The sequence below is a fragment of the Patagioenas fasciata genome, chromosome 2 (assembly GCF_037038585.1).
Source record: "Patagioenas fasciata isolate bPatFas1 chromosome 2, bPatFas1.hap1, whole genome shotgun sequence".
Taxonomy (NCBI): Eukaryota; Metazoa; Chordata; class Aves; order Columbiformes; family Columbidae; genus Patagioenas; species Patagioenas fasciata.
Window position 1 is genome coordinate 46,406,149 of NC_092521.1, and position 21,181 is coordinate 46,427,329.

The 21,181-nt window shown below is 35.1% G+C and overlaps 1 long non-coding RNA gene across 1 annotated transcript; it reads right to left on the minus strand.

Moving 5' to 3' along the window:
• Window positions 1–280: 280 nt before the first annotated feature.
• Window positions 281–19,383, minus strand: LOC139827163 (uncharacterized). Its single transcript, XR_011737443.1, has 4 exons — window positions 19,260–19,383; window positions 17,665–17,739; window positions 9,624–9,717; window positions 281–4,503 (listed from the first exon to the last, which is right to left on the minus strand). It is a non-coding gene; the product is annotated as an uncharacterized lncRNA (long non-coding RNA).
• Between the last annotated feature and the right edge of the window lie 1,798 nt (window positions 19,384–21,181).

A 21,181-nucleotide genomic window follows, 5' to 3' on the forward strand; every position in this document is an offset into this window, starting at 1 on the left:
CACAAGCAATTTTTTCTGTCATTTTCCCGTGTTCCTTATGTATGTGAAAGTACTGCTATGTTGAAAACTTTACTCGTTTGCAGGTATCGAATGTTAACATATAAATATCAAGCATTGCATATTTGTTAATGAAGGCATCCACATGAAAAACAGGTTTTATCTCTATCCAAAGATTAATAAAAGAGATAATCACATCTCCACTACATTCTACATCTTTATTATTTCAAAATTTCTCAAAAAACATAGCATTTTAATATTGTAATGATGTAGAGAGTGACAGTTCTGTACAGGAAGAATTTTTAGATTTAGTTGCATAAGCACAGCAAGCTTCTAGCCAAAGTTTTCAGAAATTACATATAAATACAGATACAAAAGTGGATATATCTTGATTAAGACATTGCATAGAAAAATGAGTAAAATCATTGTTAACATGCTAACTGTCATGGGAACTCCCAAAATTCAAGTAGTTCCAAGAGATGGCTAGGAACTTGTTCAGGCATGCTGCAATTTCCCTTGGATAGTTTTGTCTTTAAAAGGTGAGGCCCTAAATTATCCACTTGGGAACAGATTCCAAAAACGTGGATTCTTCAGCATTATGCACTGTGACCCAGAGAACTTAGACTTTGTTAGTCTCCTAATTCACAGGATTTTTTTTAGAGACACAGGAGATACCAAAGCAAGGTTTGAATTTTACAAAAGTTCCCTAGGTCTCCAGGGTTCTGGGCAGATTTGTAGCTGTAATACATGGCTAAAACATTTGTTGCAGAAGTGGCCCCAACATTTATTCATGTTGCCCTTCCAAGCAGAGCTCGAACTAACATCAACAAGGTCTGGTTCTTTTAGGATTCACACATAAATGTTGGCTTGAACTTTCAACCAGTGACCTAGGAAAACTAACCTAAATTCCTTTGTACTCAAAATATATTTTTCCTGCCTCGAACATGCATCTTTTGACTTAAAAATAGTCTGTTGAAGGGGAGAAGAGCAGCAGAGAGGTAAACAGAATAACATTTAATATTCCTCTCTGAAGAATAAAATCAGAATTATTTATGATTGCTTTCTTTGATTTCAGTGGGGCAATTATTAAGACAGGTGATTGCTCCCCATCTGCAGTGGTAACATTTCCACCACAGTTTGGGACTGCCAAGGCAGAGGGTTGCCCTGCTGCTGGGTAGACAGGCTTCATCCAGGAAGCAGCTGATGGTGACATTCGCTCCAGCTGCTCTAACCTTTCTGCTAGCTCTGCTTTTCTGCAAGGGTGCCCACAGCACATGGCATTACAAATAGTCCTCTTGTACAAACTAGACTCGTAAGTGGATTTTTCTACCTTTAAAAACTTTTAGACTATAACTTTTGCATTATAAGAATTAAAAATCTCACCTTAGATTATGGCAGCCACTCATCACATGGACATTTGGGCATAATTAGTTGGCCAAGGTTTCTACGCATTCTTGAAACTGTAAACTCTTCTCCACTCCACTTTATAATGTGCATGCATTTTTAACAGAAATACCTTCCAAATACAACAGGCAACAACATGTCCTGTTGTGATAGGGGTAAGGGTTTTCAACTAAGAAAGGGGAGATTCAGGATAGATATAAGGAAGAAATTTTTTACAATGAGGCTCGTAAAATATTGGATCAGGCTGCCCATAGAGGTGGTAGATACCCCATCCCTGGAGACATTCAAGGTCAGACTGGACAGGGCCCTGAGCAACCTGTTCTAGTTGAAGATGTCCCTTCTTGTAGGGGGGTGGACTAGATGACCTTTGAAAGTGCCTTCCAACCCAAACTATTCTATGATTCTATATGTAAAATTAGGAAGTTTCAAGCTTCCTCATTAGGGTTTTCTTGGTGCACCTCTCCTCTCTGCTTGGAGGGACTGTCATCACTAGCCATGATGTTTTAAAAATCGGTTTTAAAAATATACTTTTAAAATCTATTTGAAGTAATATTTTGAAATGTGGGAATTGTCCATCCTGTTTTATAGTTACGAAATTAAAAGAAATTCTGAATGTCAGAAGTCTCTGAAATTTCAATATTCAACTAAGTCTATGGGTAAAAGTTCTTCTTGCCCAAGTACTTTTTAATGGAAAAATAATGAAAATTTAAATAGCATTCCTTGTCAGAAATCAGTTTAAAACTAAATGAAATCAGATTGTATCTTTGTAACCTAAAAAACATCTTAGAAAATTATGTGACTGTTGCAAGGTTATGCCTTACAATCAAAAGCAGTTCAGTCAAAATCAGATTTAAATTAATGGAAATGTTTCTTCTTACAGAAGCATACATTTCAAACAACTTCTGCTTCGCCTAGTAGCAAACTGAGAGTAAAAAATTATATGAGTCTTTAAAATAATGTTAATCAAATTGGAAATATAAAAAGTTATTAAGAAAATACATGAGTATTGCATTGTGTCAGTCTTGTAAATAAGTTGGAAAATGAGAGTTTGGGAAAGTAAAATGTGGGTTAAGAATTTGAATTATTCTCTGGCAATTAAGATAATTTCTATGCAGAAATGTCTTACGTAATAAGGTAGAGGATGTGTTCTTTCAATATTTTCTATTGTAATTATTTACAACATAATTTTCTGTACAAATTAATTTTTAATAGCTTTTACTTCATTATAAATATATTCAGCAAAATCCTAACCGCTTGAAATTCATTTGCAGTTTTTCCATTTGTTTAGCTAAGACCATAATCTTGTCATCAATATTTTTCAGATGTTTGTAAGTGAATGAGTCAAGGAAAATGTGGAAGTGACTTGAAATTTTATTTTTTAGAAAGTGATTTTAGAGTAAGTGTAATTAGTTATTTTTCTCTTTAGGCTACTCTGGATCAACTCATCAAAGAAAATCTGTGGTTAGCTCAAGAATATCAAATCATTCAGAACTACTACTTCAACATTAAAGAAGACCTCATTGAACTCTATGGCAAGAAAATCAGGGTGGAAACTGCTGTTAGAGATCATCAGCAGGTAAAGTGCTAGTATTGTTCATTCAATTGATTCATCTCATCTCTAAAATTAATTTGATCAATGCATCTAGTTAATAGAATACTTGCTAGTAATACCAATCACCTGTATTCTTATTTTCTTCTTGCCTATTTCACACTTTTTGTATTTTTTTTTCTTTACTTGCTTGCTGCTATTTCTTTTTATTTTATTTTTAAAGAGCAGTTCATGTGAGGTATTCAAATTCGTTATCATATATTCAGGTTTTGCACCTGAAATGTATTTATCTTTGTATATAAATATATTATGTATATAAATATATTATGTAATAATTATAATGCACCTTACCTTCTTCATAAACACTTTTTTTCTGGAAATTGTGAGTTTTATGACAGCTGCAATCAGGTTCTGTAAGCCTTTAATCTAGAGAAAAGTCAAATGGATGTGAAAAAAGGTAAAATGTTGTTTGAAGAACTTCCATGATGGCAGTATAATGGTCAGGTGTAATGTTTTATTGACTAATTAGTTACGTTTAAAAGGATAGAGGTTTTTGTTTTTTAATATAACAATGAAACCTATGGAACCTGAGTCAAGTGACGCTGTAAAACTTTGTTTTGGAAATGTAATGTAATTCTTTGTATTTATATATAGCTTTCAAAATAGAAGCCTATCAATACCAACTATAATCAATTAAGAGATACTCTTCAGACATGTTAGTCAGGTTATTCCATGCTGACCTCACCTGCCTATATTTCTGAAAATGAATATGCATTTAAGTCATCATGCTCACTGATATCAACATTTTCAGGTAAGAATCTATTAACTCAGGTCATTTATGCAGAAATCAGGTCCTGATATGTTTATATTTCAGTCAATTTTGTAAAAGTACAGTGTCAAAGTGTGAAATTCAGATTATTTGTCAGTACTTTACTCTTATCAATCCATTTTATCTTACACCCATATCTTCATCCATTGCTCGTTTCCTAATATACTACCTCAGTTAATCTCTTATTTTAATATTCAGTGTATTCAGTTTGTTCCAGACAAATATAAATAAGAAAATCCTTTCCAAAATATTCTTGTTAACTACATAGCCCTTATACATTTCAAGAATAAAACTGGGTTTAAGTCGTATATTCTTAGGGATAACCAGATGTGGAGAACAAGTTGGAGATTTAAAACATAAAAAGCAGAAGAAATCAGTGCCTATCTTTCCTTACCAAGTGAGTGTCAATTTTTTTATGTTGATATAATAGCAGAGACAATTCTATCAGCATGGAAATTATTTCTTAAAAGGACTGGATTCTAGAAGGAATTTAAAGTATTTTTTTTCTGAATGCAGAATCAGGGCATACTCTCTTCAAGAGTCTCTCCAGAAAAATTTATCAATGTTATGTTATGGTCTGGAACCTTTGCTTCTTTGGATATGAGAATATCTGTCTTCTACATTCTCAGAATATAATAGTTCTTGGTAATATTCGATTTCCCACTCAACAGTATAGCTCTTCTGGACATAGTATGGATGATATTATCATGCATCTCGATGTAGTCTGGAAGCAAAGAAAATTGCAAATGAGTTGGCATATATTATTGCTTTTTTCATTCTCAATTTGAATACAATAAAATAAACATAGTAAAATACAGCAAAATAGCAATGCAATACCAACAGGATCTGGTTTCATTAGCAGTGCTATATAATCATTTGTTTGGCTTTTTAAAATCTTGTTTATGAAGTAAATGGTTATGAGTTTATTGCTATAATCAGCATTACAATACATATACCTAGCTTGTGTTAGAAATTAGTGATGACAATGTTTAGAATTTCTGACAGTCCTCTGTGCCATTCAGCAGTGGTACGTGTACGAAGATGAGAAATTCTCTTCACAATATTAATATGAGGATTACAGAGACAACTAATCCAATTTGCTTTCTGATAATTCTTCACTTTGTTAAACAAATAACTAGTCCAACTATTAAAACAAAATATTTCTACCATTATCACATAAATAAAGTAATTAGAAATTATGACAAAAGGAGAAAATTTTGATTACATACAGCTCCTGCAAAAAGAAGCTGTATTTTCTTCTTAGGGTTTTGCTAATAAGCGAATTAAAATTGCAACAGAAAATCAGTTCTGGAGTGGTGTCATAGTAATGATTTTTTCTGTGCTATATGTATGCATTACAGTGACATGAACATTCAACAGAATGTTCATCCTTTCCTAAATCCTGAGAACTGTCTTCCCTACATGTATAATTATTCAAAATCAGAAGACAATTTTTGCAAATACTAATGTAAAAGGCAAATTGCTATTTTTATTTTATTTCTGCATAATTTTAACTGGATATAGTAACTGCCCTGACTAACAAAGTAGGTTTGCCTTGAGCTCCTAAGTAGCTGCTTTGCTGAACTCCAGAAAAGGCTCCATCTCGATGAGGGGTGAAATAGTGCTTGGGTATGATGAAGTATTTTGTCATGACTGCGTAACTTGTTTGCACTGAGGAAGGTGCACTTATCGAGTGGAGGGGATATACATTGCTGGATAGAGGGTCCATGCCCATAAAAAGCGTAATACCTTATTCCATGTGTGGAATACAAAGGCATGCTTTTGGGAGGAGATGATTGTTTTCTTCCTATTTCTCTACGGAGAAGGTGGATGAGAAGAGGATTTCTTCTCCCACTGACATTTTCTCAATGTTGGTAACTTTTCTTCTCTGTATTTAAGGAGAGTCCAGCATGCTATAGCAGATAGTAGTCTGGTGGATAACACACATACATCCTTGCTTTTATAAATTCCTGTGATTAACGCAAAGTTACTCTATAGCATTGGTAGAATGATGCTTTTGTGTGTGTGTAATTCTGCTTCTGCTTTTGTCTTCTAAACTCTGTCCCATTATTTATTATAAATTCTTTAATTCTAACCAATCTCATGAGATTTTATGGTTTTGTTAAGCTTCTGAAATCAAAAAGACAGGTGAGGATCTCAGGTTTAACTAAGAGGAGCTGAAGTTTCTAGAGTTCTTTTTTATGTAAGAAGTTTCAAGAAGTGATTCCAGGATCACTCTCCAGGATCAAAATCCAGGGGCTTAAAAGAAGTTCCAGGAGACTCTGTGAAGAAGAGTGAGAATTATCCTGAAGAACAGAGAGGAAAAGGGCAGAAGCAGGGAGGATGGGATGGTGTATTATGGACAAGAGAAAGAAGCTTTGTAGAAGAAAGGAGAAATATGTGTAGGGAAGAGTGAATGCCAAATGAAGTATTATAAGATGTACAGGGAAGGCAAAAACCTAGTAAATTAAAAAATGACAGATATGTGTTCTCAGAATTGTCTCAGATTGTTGATAGTGTCCTACTGAAGGGAAGAAATTAGATGAAGTTATCTGAATAGAGTATAAAGTTTCTGTGAAGTAGAAAGGAATACATATGACAAATGCAAGGGGTGATGATTCATTGTTTTCATGAAAAATTTTCAAAAACTGAAAAGCTACAGTAAGTTTTTATTACTTTTATACTGTTCATGTTACATAAAAAGTCTATTTTCTTTGTTTCTGATATGAATCAGAAGACCTTGGTTCTTAAAGACAAGCATTTCAGAAATGCATTGTGGACATATATATAGGCCCAGCGTAACACATGTGAGAAAGCTTTTCTAGCTCCATTCCTATTTGCAGCACTGAGGTTCAGTTTTTCAGTATTACTTTTCTCAGTGTTTGGAGCCACCAGGTTTTGTGTTAGCAAAACCAAGCAAATTAAGCTCAAACGGTGATTTTCACCCTGGTGCGTCTGAAAACTAAGCTCCTAAATGCAGGTATTTCAAAAATTCTGAGCTACCATTATGTTTCTTTGACTTAATTTTTATATCACATTCAAGCATTTGACTGTTTCTAAACCATATTCTTACTCTGTGCCAAAGACTTTAGAATCTGCTAATGTTAATTTGTAATCTTGTCTCTTGACAGTACTTTGTAGAGATTTCAGATTACCGTAAAGATTTCATAGTTATATGACTTTGAGATAACGTTTTGCTTACATAATTAATTTTATTTTATTTTTATAGTTGCCGGCCAGAACATAAATACATAATACTTACTTTCACTAACTACAAAAAATATATTTCTGTCTGCAAAGATTCTTTATTACGTATGTAATCAGTACCATGAAGCTTTTATATTTATCCTAATGTTTAATTTAATCAAATATCAAAGTGATCAAATATCACTCTGGGCAAGAAAAATATTCCTCTCTAGTTCTTCATCCTGAGATACTCTTATTCTCTCTCTCTTTTTTTTTTTTTTCTGAATAGTTTACTCTTCTTGAGAAAAACACTTCCCTTGGCAAATACATTCTTTAATTTTTTTGCTTATATATATCTTCAACCGATCAATGACATGCCTGTCATGTTGGGTATGCTAGCTTCATCATAACGTGAATGACACATTTCCATCTTTTCTAGATGACATCAGAATTAATTGTGGTGGATCCAGACATTGTCTTTAAATACATTAAATACATTTTTTTTTTTTAATAATGTTGATAGATTATCAGTTTTTATGTGCATATTTTGGTGTGGCAAAATTTTGTGTGTGAAAGATTTGTAGGTTGGTCTCTATGTGGTAGACCTACAGTAAAAACATCTTGCCTAATACAGCTTCTTCCCTGCAAATATGTAACACAAGTTTCTTCTGGAAATCTCTATGGGCTAGCATATTAGCACCAGGAATGTGATCATGCTTTAGAAAGAAATCTAGTTATTTACTATATATTTATTTTTTTGTACTGAACAATCTTAGAATATCTATTCCACGCGAAAAATTTGATACCTGTGATGTATCATACTAACAGATGCTGGCATTTTTTCTCATCATGAAATTAAAGTTTATTCCTGAATATAGAGGTATGTCATGTGATTATATATTAAGAACCTATTTATTTGAATCTGTCGTTAACACTGCAACTGGAACAGTCTTACAGAACTTTGATAATTATTTTTGTAGACATAACTTTTACTTAAAAATAGTCTCCATGCAAACTATAATTGTTTTGAAATGGAAGTAAAATATTCATTCTCATATTCACAATCTGCTATCTTCAGGTGCCCATATTATATTAAGAGTTGTGGGGGGAAGGATCTATTGATTTCTGTTTTTTTTTTTTTTTTTTACTTTTTGGATAACTGACATATTATTGCAGTAAAACATATGTAGGGTCAATTCATGCTGAATAGTTATTAGAAACCATGATAACAAAAGTCATTACACTGCAGTTCAGTTTTGACAGTAAAATTTCTGCAACATTATCACAAATCCTCATGCATTAGTGCAATGATCCTTACTATAGTTTCATATTAGAATCAAAAGACTGCTGTAGCATACTTGATAGAAAAAGTCATGCAAGTCAAGTGAAGTTCTTTTATGCTTTTATGGATAACATATTTTCATGTCTTTCTCATGCATGTATCTGACTCTGAGCTTTTCTGCCTTTAGTATATTACTCATCTGGGATATAATTGTTTTAAAAACAGTGTCCCTGATGTTTAGAAAGACCAAATTAAATATAAAGTAACACTAACAAGGGGCATGTGTCAGTTTGAGCAACTTATTTCTTCTGATTTTATAGTTCTCATTTATTGACCTAGTTGAAAAAAAAAATCTATTTTCACATAAACAAAAAATAATTTGTTTCCCTAAACTGTGGTTTTTGCTTAGTCAGTTCACTTATCTGGAGATCTTGGATTGCTTCCTGTCTTCAGAAGATGAATAGTGAAAGCACAGATAAGAATATGACAAAAAATGACTCCTCATCCCCATTTCCTTGCAAATCCTAAAGGAAAAATAAAACTGCCAAGGATTCAGTGTGACAGAAATTAAAATTGTCATATAAGAAATATAAGAAATTTTATTTGTTATTAAATTAAATTTTAACCAGATTTCAGAGCTGTTTTGTTTAGGAACAGAAATGGGTAATGGAGCCAACATTTGCTTTTTGCTGGCAGACCAAGACTAGACAGTAGCTAGTAAGCAAATATGTGTCATTTACTGTATTTTCAGCTGAGGTTCTTTCTACCTTCAGACTTTTGAAACTATGGTAGGGTGAGAAAATAGCAAGTGTCATATGAAAACATGAGGAAAAAATGTATCTTCATTAAACTTTTTATTATGCAAATTTACTAAACTCTCTTTCAGCTAATTCTACTTAAACAATGTAAGCATCAAGTTAATGTTATAATTAAATTTGAATCAATAACTCAATAAATTCAGATAACTCGATCAGAAAATTAATACAATAGGCAACAAGCAGCCAAATCAAATCATTAGTTTGATAGCAAAAGGAAGTTATTGAGATAATTCACAGAGAAGTCAGTCTCCTTTCCATATGCCATGTCAGCGACTAATCGAGTTACAGTTCTGTTGCATAGGATGGAGGAAGCCACAGAACACAATGGTGTCTGTAGGACTTCAGGGTAAAATCCTACTGTCACCCAAAAGAAGGGGTCCCATTAGAGGAAGTGAAATATCTTTTTGGTTTTTGTTTGTGGGTTTTTTGTTTGTGGCCTCTGTGTGGTCGGTTGGTTGGTTTGGTTGGATGGTTTGGTTTTGTTTTTTTCTAAAAGAAATCTAGACATTTGATAACTCATGTAGGCATTTATTTTTAAAATTGAGTGTTATCTAATACCTGGAGAGAAAAGACGAAGAAAAACCGTATTTTTTCTCCTGCATATTCTTAGATGTTTTCAGGATACTTTCCACTCTGTTTGCCTCAGTGCCACCTGTGGTATCAGGACAAACAAGATGGATCAGAATATTCCAAGTAGCTGTAATGGCTCAGATTTCTTACAGCAGACAATCTCTAAATAAGAGGTCATGGATGGCAACGCCATTATGCACAAACCTTGATTTCACAAAGCCAGCAAGTTTGATTGTAGATAAAATATTCTTCCATAAACAGGAGTTGATGCTAAGGAGGTTGTCATGTCAGCTTTTCAGTTTAAAGGTATCAGGCAATAAACAAAAATTATCTTTTATAAAACATCAAATAATTTAATGAGTAGAGGGTTTTTTTGTGTGTTGGATTGCTGCCTGTCAGTAGCTTCACTTAGAGACAAAAGATCAAAGAAACTTGTGTGAGCTCAGTTCTTCCACTAGCAGCTTTTTACCTTAAAGCATAAGCTTCTTTTTCATCATTTCCTAATAGATCCCACCTTTAATTAACAATTTGCCGCCCCTGTCCCCCCATCTGTGTGCTTATTCCACACAACAGGGTGAAGAGAATGGGAAAACAGGTAGCAGCTCCCTTTTACTAACAGAAGTAGAAAGAAGTGGACGTAGTTAGCACTTCTACTAGACATTTCCTTCCAACATGTACATAAACATTAATGTCCTTGTACCCATAAACTGCAGGAAAGACCTGGTCTAAAACCGACCTGTCCTTAGTCAACGGGTGGGTGAGATCTTCTCTCTTGTTTCATGTATCCATGAAAATATAGTTTAACTAGGAGACAGTTTTGAAGAAGTTTTGCAACACACTTGCCTTAGGAAGTAAACCTTGCTCTGATCCCAGTGTTCTGAGATTCATGTACTGGGAGATCTACGTACGTATGCTGATGTGCCCCTAAGATAACACTGGCTTTTTCTGTAACTCTTTACAGAGATGTCAAAATTATTACTGAGTCATAAAATTATTCAATAAAAAAAAGGCAGAATTAACAGGCAGAATAGCTTCAATTTTTTAATTTAACTCCCTCCTTTTTTGTTTAAAGTTTTTAAAGTGTTTTTTTTTTTTTTATTTACACATAAAGTAGGCAAATTGAAAAGTTGCACAGTAGTAAACAATTTCCTGAGGAAAAGTTCAAAAGATACCCGTATCTTATTTTATCTCCTTTGTGTGTTCATTTTTAACCACATGGATTAATAGTTTGAAATTTACATTCTTATTAGCTACATAAATTCATGTTCATTCACATTTACTTCAAATTTACATTAAGAGCATCATTAAGGTCACAGTGTTATAGCTTCATCTTGGAAATACTTATAAAAATATTTGGTGTCAAAATAGTTTGACTTAGTATTTAATAACTGACCAAAAAACTTGCAGCAAACAACAAACAAAATGCTCTAAATTAATAAAAATCATACTTTTGCTTTTCTTTTTAACTCATAGACAAAATTATTAGAATCTTTCAGGATTATAAAGCACACCTACAGTGTAACTCATCCCAAATGCCTTAACAGGGGTACTTATGTTAAAATCTTATAAGGACTATATTTTCAATGCTTGTATGCTTGAAAAACGAAAAAATTCTTAAGAGTTTAACATATAAGATTAATGCATCTTGTTATGCAAACTGTTATTCTAGAAACTACTAGAAATTTTGTATTGTGCCTTCTTAAGCCTTTCTGCTCAGAAAGGCTTAAAATAGTATAAGTCAATTGGAATGGTCTCACCTAGAATTAACTGGAAAAGGTCTGTCAAATTCTAAGTTTTTACGGTCACCTTTTTTTAATTGTCTTTTAATCTGGAATGGCAAAAAAATGCTAAAAATGTGCTAGGTATCTCCAGTCCTACTACCCACTATATATTTTACAGTAATTACCTGATTCATTTACTAGAGGATTTGTATAAGAAGGAATTTATGTGGAGAATAACATTCTATGCAAGCAACCATCTCAAGGAAACTATTATAGTTGTCAGCAAGCTTTTTTTTATTCAAGTTTGTCCCTGTAGATAACAATCCGTCTTGTGAGGATAAGAAATGCTGTGAAAAGCGGCAGCATTACTACCAGATATGTTAATGAGTAATCTTAAAATTAACTTAAGAAGTGAGAGATGACTTAAATAAAAATTTGGAGTGAGGAAACAGAACTACTTTATCCTTTGAATCATGATGTGGAAATAAACTGTTGCACAATATGAATTACATTAGCTTTCCAAATCAGTCATTTTCACAAAGACACAGAAAATAGCCTAATACAGATTTGGTTAAAGGCCTCATTTGCATTATGACAGGATCAAGATCTTATGGAAAAGACCTGCCTCACACAAATAGTAACTACACAGATTATACTTTTGCTATATGTCATACCTTAACCTGTTCTGGCATTCAGTGCTCCACTTCAGAGTGATACACGTTCCTCGTGTATCACAACCATGGCCTGTTTTGGAGATAATATTATCCCCGTTGTTCATTAAGAGCTGTTCAGCTTCACATCTGAGTGTAAGAATGAAGGGCTGGTGCAGACCTGAATAGCTTGAATAGCTGATGGAGATGGACAACATTTCCCCCTGTAAGGTATTGAACCACCCACCCTTGCAAGCACCCATGGAATTGAGAAAGGAACATGCTAAGACAAGATTTCCCATTCTGCTGTTCCAGCAGTCTGAAATTATTGATATTGAGATTCAAACAAATCACTCCCCATAGGACATATGGCAGAATCAGGGGGGTTTCCCTTGAAAATAAAGAGGAAAGTAGGCAATAGCTCTTGGAAAACATCACATTTACAAGCTGGGGGGCACACAGAAAGAGCATACAGCTTGGTCTGGAAGGAATAGATCAGAAAAAGTATCTATATATTTTTTCTATCATATGTGCCTCCTCATCTTTCTGATGAAAACACATGACCTAAGGAAAGAAGCAGAAAAGGTATAAAACCAGAAAGGAGTTCACTGTGTTAGGGTCTCCCAGTCAACCCTTTACTGACAGTGCTTTTCTTACCACGTGGAAGATCAGCCATTAAGATCTTTTAAGCATTATTTTTAAAAATGTGGTTGGCCAATAAAATAGGAAATCACAGATCTAGAGAACAAGGAAGTCTGAAAGGTGTCTAAAAAACCTGATTTTGAAGTGGCAGAAAAGCAAAGAGGAGCTTGATGTGCTGCTGTTACCAATGCAGAACTAGTCCAAGCCTTTGTTAGAGAGACTTATGCCAAAGTATCCAAGTACCAATGTCTCCCAAGAACAGTAAAGGCTTGAGGCAGAAGACGGCATGAGTCCATGGAGGAAAAATATAAAATTATCAGTATTGCTGATACTGATTTCTGACAGTAAATCAGCAGTGGGAATGAGGGGACTTACTATGCTGTTCTGATTCCTCTACTGTCTCTTGATGACAGTGTATCAAATTACTCTTCAGTTTTAGCAGGCTTTGTCACTGGCAATTATTTGCCATGCTAGGAATTTTGTTTCTGCTTCCTTGGGAGATTTAAAAATAGTATCTAACGATGCTATGTCTGAGGTTAAAGTATCTGGACTGCAGAATTAGTGAGTCACCTGCACTATTACACTACATCAACTGTAATGATTTCCAAGTAAACTGTAGAAGAGGTTAGAATAAAAGATTATGCTAGAAAAGATTCAGGCAGTCTTTTGCAATCTAGCTGTACCACCGACAGTTGTAGCAGACCCACACCAGTCAATTTTTAGTTAGAAACAAATACCAATCAGTCTTCAAATTTCAGAACTGGGCACAAAGGAAAAAGAAATGTAGGCTGGAGAAAAATAACATTTAGTTTCTGAAAATTATCAGTTTGTTTTGATCAAATAAAAAGATATTTGGAAACCAATGGGTAGATCTAGAGAGGTCATTGGATATTTTTCAGCAATGGAAGATGGAGTACTTCCCCACTTAAATGCCAGTAATTCAGATGCTCGATATCCTTCTAGGTTCAAGTATTCTGCTAATATGATTGGAAATAGAATTCCCTCCTTTCCCAAGAACACCTGCCTGAATGACCAGGTTACAAATTATCCGTGGCTAAGTCTGTCTCAGTTTCTCACTGTATTGTCACACACTGTGAATAATTAGTTTTGAAGGAGACAAAAAGGATGAAATAGTCGTTAAGGCGTTCGTCTAAGAGTAGAAACCTTGCTCTGAAAGAAACTTTGAGTAAATTATACTAAAAGAAGTAGTTTCATCAATGATGCTGAAGGAAGCACCGCCAGAATCTGAGCATGCTACTGAAGGGGATGACATTTTCTTTCAAATCTCTGCTGAGATTTGAGACAGTGAGAATGTGAATTTGAAGTGGTAACACCTACTTGAGGTCAGAAAGGACTCAGGGAGTCTGCAGAATTCCATCACAATAAGTGGCCCACTGAAAATACTCCAAACTGTAGATATTTGCCACCATTCATGGGGCCATTCGGAGCATGGTTCCACGAAAACTTCAGCAAATTAAATTATTGCACCTGCTGTCTGGTTGCTCCCTCTGGCTGGCATGCTGCCTGCACTGGGTACCAGCTTGGAAAGCTGATGTGTCAAAACATTAACCTGGCAAACCAGGTTTACCTGCATCCACATTTAACCATAAATGATGGCTTTGCCATGTCGCTTACCTGCATGTCCCTTGAGTGAGACAGGCGAGGGATGCACTGTTGTGCATTGGGGGGATGGTGGAACCATTGCCACTCTGGTTAATACATTCACATACTACAGTGGAGCTGAAACTTCACATTCTGTCATAGATCTTTTCAAAAAAGCACTTGTATAGTCTTTAACATAGAGCAGTGTTGGTAAAAATTTTCAATCTGACCTACTAAGTACACTCAAAAAGTATAATTCCATCAATTCTGAAAGAAGGCTCAAAGATCTCTTTGTGTGTCTTGGTTATAAACGTAATGTGGGATTAAAACATACGTCAATCTGTCCTAAAATGAATAATCTTAGTTCTGAGTCTGAGTGCTCCCTGAAGAATTTTGGGGTTGTATTAAGATAAATGTTTTATTAGAAATTAAACCAAGGGAGTATAAGGCAAACCACTTTTCCATGCTTGAGTGAAGGAATTATGTCTAGTGCCCTGATCAAAGAGGTCTGTAAGATAGAAGTGTGATGTGTTCTTGATGTGAGACAAAGATAGAAATGAAACAATGACCTAGGCTGGAAATTCACTTCTCTGGGGAGTAGCTGTAGCACGTTGATTCACGCTCTCAGGTACGAATCCCTGCAAACCACTAGAGATAAATTCAGGTTTTGCGATCCAATGAAATAAATGTGCCATATAAAAATTTTTAAGTTATCTAGCCTTTAAAAAAAAAAAAAAAAGTAGTCACAGTTTCTGAAAAAAAAGAGGATTTTCTGAATTGAAGAGTGAATGACAGAGTGTAAGAAAGAGGGTGGAAATGAGGAATTATAGAATGAAAAAGCACCAGAACTCTTCTAATTTTCACATATAAACAGTGTTGATGCAGCTTTACTATCCATTTTCCAGTTACCCAATGTAAGTTTATTAGTCTTAATATGTTTTACCACTAAATCTAGCCATTCTTGACATTGATTTCAGTGCAATTTGTGTAATAGGTCAAGTAAAGTGGTGCTTATTGACTGCGGATTGTATATGCTTTTCCACCTGAAGTGTTATTGTTAATTGACATGCTCTTTCATTTTCCTGACATAATTTTCACTCTGAATAACTGCCTGAAATTCCCCCTTTGTAAGCTAGGTCTCTTTCATGGCAAATATCAAATATAGTTTTGTAAATCAGATAAATTGCAGACACTAATTCATTCCTTCAACAATAGAACATTAAAATAATCAGATTCAAGCTAGTTTGTCAAACATAATTTACCTTTAGTGAATATATGCTGTCTGTCCCTAACTAAATCACCCATTTCTAAATGTCTTGTAATCTTGTCCCATACCATTATTTCTAGTAATATTCTTGCAAAAAGAATTCCGACTAACACTAATGGCCTGAAATTTTCTGAATAATTACTTTTGTCTTGACATAGTGCAGAATGTTCTACTTCTATTCTTAGGCCATTACAGTTCTTACATTACTAGAGTCTTTATCTCAATTCTTGGACATTATAGTATTATAAGGCAGGCTATCTAATTACAGACTGTTGCTTTCCTTTATGAAGCTTTTTTCCTTGTATTTCAGAAGTTGCTTTCGGAAAATATTTTTGTAATTTTAGGAATGGTGATATGGTGGTACTTACCTTTCTGACATCGGGGCTGCATGCCTGACTTCCTTCAGCCAACGAAAGAAAATTGGCTGAAGTAACACATCAGAAAGAAACCCAAACATAATTTTAAAGAATAGCAATCTGATTTCTGCATTGGTGAACTAGCAGATAATACAAGAGTTTCCTCTTGTTCGTCTATTGAGAAGCCTAGTGTTGATCCCTCTATGATCCCACTTGTTTGCTTTAATTGATTCCAGATGTGTGATTCTTGTTTCTCAAAATGGCTGTACAAAAACAATAAGAAAGACGGCAAGAAAAATTTCCCTTCTTGAAATGTCGTCTTGGATGTGCATCTTTCTCCATATCTACTGAAATAATGACTACTTTTTGTCATCCACACGAGCAGTCTCCTTTCCCAGCACTCCCTAGGGTACTCTATGACTCCTGTGTTTCCTCTGCATACCAGGATCCCAGCAGTACTCCATTCTGAGTTACTTCTAGCAATAATGTGACACAGCCAGGCATCAAACCTCTTACTGTCTCTCTCATTCTGTGGCCATGAATGTGTTGACTTCATTAAAGCTGCATAACTTGGAAAAATGTATTTTTAGACCTATGAGCTCCGTCACAACTCTTGGCAAGGTCTGGAAATGCTTCCCAGAGTCCACTCTGCAAGGGAATCACCTTCCTGGGTACTCATCTTTCACACTTTCAGAGGGCACCCAGGACTCTGGAAGAGGTTCCTAAATCAAGGAGTAGCATTGTAAATCTCTCAGCCTTAAATAACTGCGAACACTGCACCATTTCAGTGCAAAGTCCAGGCTAGTTGCTTTAGAACAGTGCTGAAAATTTTACCATCCTACTGGAAATTCTGTCACCAAGTTTTCATTCTACTGCAAGGCATATGTCAGGAATTGTTTAGACTTATGCTACACTAATAGTTCACTACACCAAGATCTTAGGCACACCAAAAATGTTCTGTAGGCAATCTATATTCCTCTTTGTGATTCCTGATCTCCCTCTTCTGCTTTCCTTAGGCCAGCTGAGTACATGACAATCATGTACAGCATACACAGATACCTCTGTGTAGGCTTCTCTAGAGAAGTGAGTTTGCAGAGATGCAGCAGAAAGACCTTTAGGGGATCTAAGGCGGATGCGATGAAGTGTCAGATCTAAAGAACCCAGTGTGATTTGTTGCACAACCATTGTTGTTAACAGCTAATTTTAAAAAAAAGTACTTTGTATATGCAGGACAGTTAACCCCAAAGTCAATGAATTATATAAAATATTGACTCGCCATGATATTTTGTAGAAAATTATTTTTTACAGTCTTAGTGAACTTGTGTCCTTTGTGGATCTAATTCAAACTGCAGTTTTATAGAACAGAGGAAAACTTCCTCATCCTGAGATATAACAAAAACAAATTCACATCCACTCCTTGCAGAAATCTCTTTCATGTTGCACAAGCTAATATGTGTTTGGAAGATACATTTCTTTGTCACCATATTATAAATGTAAATGATTTATATTATTTTCTTCCTATGTATAACTGAAAACAAAAGTATATACTATATAATATTATATATATACAAGAATATTTTTATATATATAAGCTTTCTAGATATTATATTAATTTCAGACAACAAATTCAAGCTAAGCAAAATGCCAAACTTTGTTTACTAATTTTGTAATTATCTTTTCTTTTTATATCCTGTCTTGGTTCTCTAGTTATAACGTAGATGCACCTAAAGTTCGCTAGAAACATTTGCCATTAGCTTCTTCTAAAAAAATTAAATTTGAGGATAATCCTACCTCCAGAGCTTATTCTGTTCCTGGCCATTGACTGTGACAGTGAAAGGCTCATCTGAAAGCAGTGAAGCATCCCATCTAAAAGCATAAAACATATTACATTTCATGAAAAAGCTAATTCAGATTGTTTAATTCTGGTAATATTGCCTCTGTCACCTTCAAAATCAAAATGTTCTTTCCTGTTATTATAAAGAAAACAACCAAATTGCTTAAAAACCCATTTGAATACACAGCTGCCTTATGTTGCATACTAATTTGATTAAAAATGCTTGTGCCTCACCAGCATTTTTTACATAAAACACACTGGTGAATTTAACAAAGAAACATAAATATATTTTAGCAATTTTGATGATAGAGTACACTGTACTGTCCACAACACCCCTGGACTGAACAAAGATCTCAATGTGGTATTAGAAGATGCTAAACTGAATGTCTTGCTGTATTTGTTTGCTCAATGCTTTGGGCACTGTGCCAACCTCATTGCGAATAACTGCATTAGTCAAGTGTATCCAAATTATTACAACACAGCGTCCATCCCAGTTATTGCTGTTGAAGCATTTTCTGAATCTTCACATCACTAGAAACATTTATTTGAGGGGAGAGCTTTGCATAAATTCAGGGCAATTTTAATTTTAGGCAGAAAATCTTAACATCTTTACAAGTTGCTTGTGTAACTAGGTTTTCCTTGAAAGAATAATTAAGAAGTAATTGCATTACTTTTGGTTTCCTGTCAGGAACACCTTGCCTAAAATAGGGAGCTGCGGTGGCAAGAGAATGAAGAAAAGAGGAGCCAGACCAGGATTCACTGTATTTCTTTCTCAGCTGATAGAAATAAGCATTGTCAATAGTCATCTCACCTTCTTTTCCCTTCACTCTACCAGCTTAATGCCTTAATTCTTGATCTAGATGATGATGTTGCAATAAGTCTTTGTGGATTTCTATTTATTTCACTTTTATAAGAGAGATGGCAGAAGGTACGTATTTTAATATTTTCCCTCTTAGAGGAGATTCTCCTCTTAGTGCAGACATGTCCAAACTTTTTTGCCATAGCAACCCTTGTGGTGAAGTATGTCTGCAAGCTAGAGAACATGAAGCTCCCCACATTACCACCTTTTGATTTCAGGATAGCTCAGGTCAAGGTGGTCAGATGGGGTCCAAAACAACCAAGCAATATTGACCTCTGCAGTCCTTGCTGGCTCACCTCTTCTCACACCTGGCCTTTTGCATTGCTCTGCAATTTCCAGCTCAGCATAGCCCTGGTCATGAGGTATAGTTCTGGCAGTGGAGATGTGTTTGGGCTGCTCAATAGCTACATGTCATTCAAGAGATGCAGTCTGATCATTTGTGTTATATACATCTGGGCTGGCAAGACAGAGAATTCTCCCTCCTTCATTTGGAATTGGTGTTTTCCTTTTCTTACACTCAACAGCAGTACTTTTAAAAATTATCTAGCTCCAGTGAAACCAGATTTCAAAATGCCACGTTAGAGATATGTCCTTAAGCTTTTATTCTGGGCAACAGGTGCACCAGTGGTCTGTATTTTATGAAGCCCCTTGGCTGGGACTGAAAATTCCAGCCTCTTGTACCGACGTGTATACCTGAGTTTGTTGTAGTTGGTCTGGTGCACTACATTGTCAAGAAAAGGATATATTACCATGCCATGAAAATCTAAATTATCATCTGCTAAAGTTGGTTAGAAGCAGGAAGTTGCATCAGGTGTGGATACACCTGCAATATAGATAAACAGAGAGAAGTTATGCAGATATACAAACCATCAAACTAGAGGCATAAATACCATACCTTGTGATGCTATTGATAGGTATATATAGGCTTTTAAGATGTGTCATGGTATTTGTATGCCTGCCTTAAATTATCTCAGATTGAATACTTATTACAGAGTAACAAAATGCACAGCGACTAAACAACGGAGCAGCAGATGCGTGATAACCTTTTCATGTGTCAAAGCCCTCTGGGGAAGAATTAACATTTCTGGAAATTCCTTAGATTTATTTGAGACTTCAGGGAAAGAATTAAAGATGGATCTGCCTTTTTCATGAAGAATAGCTAACGGAGCTTCATTCTGCACCAGATACTATGGTGATGCCATTGATACATGCATTTTTGAAAACAATTGCTCATTCAACAAGAACTTGGTCTACTTTGATAACTTTCCTGAGCAATCTGAAGTTATATATGTATGTTTAACTCTTTAAATCCAGTCTGCCTGCTTCCCTGCTGGTTTAGTAGTAGCAGGTTTTGTATATGGTAATAAATGTTGGAATAACTAAGGCAGCCACACCCTTTTAAGTTCTCTGAAGCACTTAGGATGTGTGCACTCCCCAATGCCAGTGTGTATGTACTGTTTGCTCAAATGTACTGGGAAGCCGGGCAGCAATGACAGCCTTGATATCAGGGAGCAGATCAGAGACACACAGGCAGAATGCAGAAAACCAGCTTTCTTTCATGTTAACATTTTGACATTCTTTGAGAGGTTTGACATTCCTTTCTACCATTTTGAAGGTTCTATACCCACCAGATACTTCAAATTGTATTTTTTCTTTCATAGGGGAGGAACAAAAGCTTAGGATAATAATTTCTCCCTACTGCCATGGGGACCATTCTTTAAAAGGGATTATCTTCAGTTTCCTTACTCAATATTTTGTGAACATGTTTTGTTCCCAGAAAGGAGGTGTTGTGAAAAACAACAGAGACCACAAAGAAAGAGATAAGCCTATGCCTCCTTGCAAAATTGCTTCATCTGCTGCACTTCTGACATACCTACACAGAAACAATTAGGAACATGAAGGGGAGTTAAAGATACTAAGCCAATGTACATAACATAAAATATGTTCCACTTCCCTTCTTCATCCATTTTCTCCTATTTAGATGCAAGGTAATCAAAGTACAGCAAACAAGCCATTGAGAGAATCTCTATGGTACTTGAAAGATCTTAAGCTATCCTGAACCTCTGCGTGAAATCCAGATTCCTGCAGCCATAATTTCCTTCCAGAATTAAATGGACAGTTCTAGTTCATAATTACAGCTAGAATACTGTAATTTTCTAAAGTGTTGCCCATGATCATTAAAAGTACTGTCAGTCACTGAATAGTGACTGGCAATCAGTTCAGTGAAGTCCAGCTGCTGATTTAAGTCCGATATTGGAACATGCAACCTGGGACACTGGGGCAGCTACCCTGCAAGGGTATTTTATTAAATTAACAGTAGTGAATGGTGCATAAAATTGTCACTAAGATAAATTGTATGATTTTATTCTCACATTATTCTGTATGGGGTGCTACCCCAACAGAGTTTCCAGTTCAGTAGTGTGCCTGAAGCCAGAGGTTTTATCAGCAGCGTGTCAAAGGGTGTCTGGCTCTCATTCATACATAATTTACTCTTATTACATGAGATATTTCTATTTTTCTGCACTAACAGTTGTATATTTTCTAATGAAGGTTTAAATCAACTGGGAACTAGGGTATAAATAGAGTTCCAGTACTTTGTGCCAAATATGGATTGT